Below are 4,161 nucleotides of genomic sequence, written 5' to 3'. Positions count from 1 at the left end.
TGCGTATAAGGGACGGGATGTTAGCGGTGAAGCAGGGCGTGCGCCCTGCCTCTAGAGCAGGCTGCAGCAAAGAGCCTGCGTGAGAAAAGTGGGAGAGAAAGAGGGCGCCAGGAGCAGAACTGGAGAGAGCTCGTTGAATATCAAAGTACAAGTGCTAGTTTCCCTTTTCGACCCTTAACAGTTCCTTAACGTAAAGCTTTTTACTTTGATCTTACATAGGAGATGATGCAAAGTGTGGCCTTCAGAGGCACACAAGTCGGAAAAGTTTCCCAAGCAGAAGGGATGGCTAGAGGTAGCAGAGGGAATAGATTTCTCCTGGATTTGAGACAATCTTCATATATTTGTGGCCACGTTTGTTAGCAGTGAAGAGCTGGGCGGTGGGGATGGGCCTTGGCCGTTCCACAGTTTTCCAGCCATGTGGTACGTGGTGGCTGCAGTCCTCTGCATGCAGTCCTTGGTGTTTCCAGATGCTGTTAATTTAATCCCAGTTTCCCTGTTGTCCTTCATGCGTTTCTGCAGACGAGCTCTCCAAGCTGGCGGGTTTCTGCACCGTGAGAGCATTGCAGATGTGTCGGGGATGCACTTGCTCCAAGTGGCGTGGGGAAAGGCGGCTCCGCCCGGCCAGCCCCGCCAAGGAGGCCCCTCAGGCTTCTCCGTGTCCCCGGCAGTCCGGCCGAGCCCTGTGCTCTCTTTAGAGCGAGTGAGATTTTTGTGCATCGGCATTGGCCAGTTTGTTATGGTTTAAGGCTGTGGAGCCAGCTGTCTGCAATCTGATGTAATGTTGCCCTGGAAACCAGAAATGAAACACTTAAGCATTCACCACAGAATTACTACATACAGCATTAGCCAAAATAATTAAAAGTTGAGCCATATGGGCTTTCGGATGGAAAGGTTTGGAGCAGAGGAGCTGGAAGTTGAGTCGTTCCTATTTGCAGTACTGCAGATCTGTTTGTTTTCCCCTTGGAGCGCAGGGAGAGGCTGCTCCAGCGGAGCGCAGGGGATGGGGAGACCGAGGGGCCCCGGCTGTCCTACTGCCACATGAACAGTGCTGAGGCTCAGCCTAGCGGGACGGCATTGTGCCAGGGGCCGGGAGGCGTTGGTGGAACGGGGTACAGCGTGGCCCCCTCCTATGCCAGAGAGACGCATCGTTCCCTCTTTAACAGGCTGTGTCCCCCCTTTTGTCGTGTGCAGCACACTGAAGCGCCTGTTAAGGGGGGAGAGGGCGAGGAGGGGCTGGCAGCCAGCAGTGTCAAAGCCCCATGCCAAGGCCTGGCTGCTAGAGCTGTCCAGGAAGCCATTCTCCCGCTTGCCACGTGTTGGGGAGATTGGGGTGATTTTCCCATCTGAAGTCAGGGACAGCCACCAAAAAAAGCAATTTGGTCACTGTGGAAGCATGGAGGGCTCCCCCAGTGGGTCGGGGAAGTCAAAGCGTCAAAGTTCAGTGATTTCCAAATATGTCGCTTACTGCCTGGATGCTTTACATTTCTGTTTTCATTTAACATTATCTGTAAAAGAAATCATTGCTTGAGCTGGAAAATTACGCTCCGTTTCCCGTGTGCCAAAATGGAAATTTTTTATAATTTCAAGGCCTTTTTTTTAAAAAAAGTTTCAAAAACAGGAAGTGAATCAAAAGCAACCTCTTTTCAAAATGGTTTCATTTTCAAGGAATCAGCATTATGTGACAAGAAAGTTTCCTGACCAGCACCATTGGCATAGTCACCAATGCTTTTATGCCTTTTTACATAAACTTATTAGCTGTTCTTTTCCTTTACAGAAGATTTTCCGTGCCACATGCAACCTGATACGATAGGAAATAGGCTGTTGGATAGAGACTGACTTTGTTTTTCATTAACCCACTATCTGGTGGCTCCTGTTGCTCAAACACGAGCTGTTCTCACCTCTCTCAGCCACGCATCACTGCTAGGAAGGGTCTGTCTCTGCCTGCGGAAGACCCCAGCTCAAGGAGTCCTGGGATCCTGAAGTAACGGGGAAAATTAGCTGGGACTTACTTAATTACTGCGGGACTTAATTTATTTTAAAGTGCAGCGGGGACACCCTGTACCACCTACTTGGATTCGATGTTAGTACCTTGCGCTGAGACTGTTTTAACACTCACTTTAGCAGTGCTGGTAATGAATGCAAATGTCAGACCTTGTAAAAGCTTTTATTGTCATTGAGTCTTCATGACCACGCGGGGAACAGTTCTTTACTCGATACCAGTGGTGCCAAAGTAAGACTAGTTGTTATTCTTTGAAGAGATCCTGGGCAGGAGGACCAGGTAGGAGCCGTTCTCTAAGTCTTACAGAGCTCACAGTTTTATAAACAGTAGTCCTGCAAACCAAGGGTGTACAAAAACTAATGAAGGAAAGCAATGACTTAAAGTAATTACATTTAAAATAAACACATCTCAAGTGCAGAGTGTGCATGGTGCTTGCCTGCGAGGCTGCACTTAATGGCTTAAGAAGTCTTGACTGAACTTGTTGATTACAGTCAATAATCCATTCATCATCTTAGCCAAATAGGTCTGTCTTATTGTTTGACATGTCACTGCGTTGTCCCAGCCGTAATCTCTGAATTAATGCTCATCGTGCTGCTTCATTTATCTTGATATAAACAACTCTGATGCTCCTCTTTACAGCCCTATTTTTCCCGAAGGAAGATTATTAATTACCTAGCCAGACTGTACCCATAATGAACTCATTCCTGTGGCTCTTGGATGGCAGAGTGGCAATTTCTACTGCCTTATGTGGTTCATTTGGTATTCCTTCTTTTTTTGGAGTAACATGACGTTTGTGAGAAATTGGTAATTGACAGTCCCTTGCAGAAAGCAGCTGCAGTTTGCTTTGGTGTGGTTCTGCTGGCCTTGTGACGTGCATGCCTGCAAGGTAGGCTTTCAGAGCTGCCAGGCACTGTTTTGTGCCTTTGAAAGTGTACCCGTGCAACTGCTAATTGGTGTCCTGCCCCATGGCATCTACTGCTATAACCACATCCTGATATTTAAGTGTATTAGAAAAGCAGAAGGCATTTTTATTTTTGGCCTGTCTCTTATTCAGCCTCTGGATAAACAGACAGCATTTTTGCTGGGAAAGAGGAGAGGGTGGCTTTTTTCTTTTTTTTTTTCTTTTTTTTTCTTTTTTTGGCTTACATTTGTAGGGTTTCTCTTTTTTTAAAAAGTTTAATTAAGGAGAAGAAGAAGAAAGGATGAGTACCCTGTAGAAACCCAGATAGCTGCACTGACAGGAAGTTGCATGAGGTTTTTTAGAGCTGACCAGTAGGAATGCAGCAAATTGGCCGGGACTGCGGGTGAAAACAAAATTAGGTATACAATCCATACCACACTTCAGCTGGAGCCCGCGCTGTGCGCAGGAATGTGCAGCAGCACACGGTGCCAGGGCTGTCCTGGCTGAGCTGGAGAGCCCTGCCGGTCTCCTCTCCCCTTCCCTTCCCCCCGCTGCCTTCCACATTCTGAACTGATTAAAACAGAGGAAGTAGCACATTGAACGTTGGATCTGGCTGGAAAGTTGAAGTCGTCTTCTCGTTCACAAGGAATGGATTGTTTCAGCTTGTTGTGTCACTGCTGCTGGAGAGAAGGGAATTTTTTTTTGTCTCTGTAATGTTTGATACTTGAGGGAAAACAGCTGGAACTGAGCATACTGGATCAGATGCAAAACGAAACGGGATGCTGGGGAATATGGACTGCACTGTATATCTGAAAAGGTCAGAGTTTTCCCTTGGTCAGTGCTGGAGGAATGCTGTGTCCATCTTAATTCCAGCACCCAGAGCCATCAGGAGGAGTGTAGGGAGCAGGGAGGAGGAAAGGAATATTTTATAGCTGTGGCAGTTTGTGAGCAAGGCAGATGAGGTTTCCTTCCTTTTTCTTCCCATCCCTTTCTTGTGCTGCTGGTTTTGATTTTCTGGGAAGACTGTGGGGAAAAAAAGAGAAGTCATCAATGACAGAGCTTCAGTTTGGAGGAGCTGTTTATATCCAGGTTTAAACAGCAAGTTCTGAGATGCCAGACAGACCCATGACTGACCCAAACCACAGGAGCATTACTGGTATGGTAAGAAGAGCCCTGGGAAAGAGCCGTGCCTGAAACATACTGAGAGGACGTGGAAGTAGTTATTACACAATGCATGGGAAGGAAGACAAGGGCAGGAATG

General features: G+C 47.2%; 1 protein-coding gene across 1 annotated transcript in view; it reads left to right on the top strand.

The window, feature by feature from the left end:
* SASH1 (SAM and SH3 domain containing 1) overlaps nucleotides 1-4,161 on the top strand; it is a 50,846-nt gene that overhangs the window by 15,107 nt on the left and 31,578 nt on the right.

This window comes from Buceros rhinoceros, unplaced genomic scaffold (genome assembly GCF_000710305.1).
Source record: "Buceros rhinoceros silvestris isolate BGI_N320 unplaced genomic scaffold, ASM71030v1 scaffold11305, whole genome shotgun sequence".
Taxonomy (NCBI): Eukaryota; Metazoa; Chordata; class Aves; order Bucerotiformes; family Bucerotidae; genus Buceros; species Buceros rhinoceros.
This window is presented reverse-complemented; position numbering and strand designations above follow the sequence as displayed.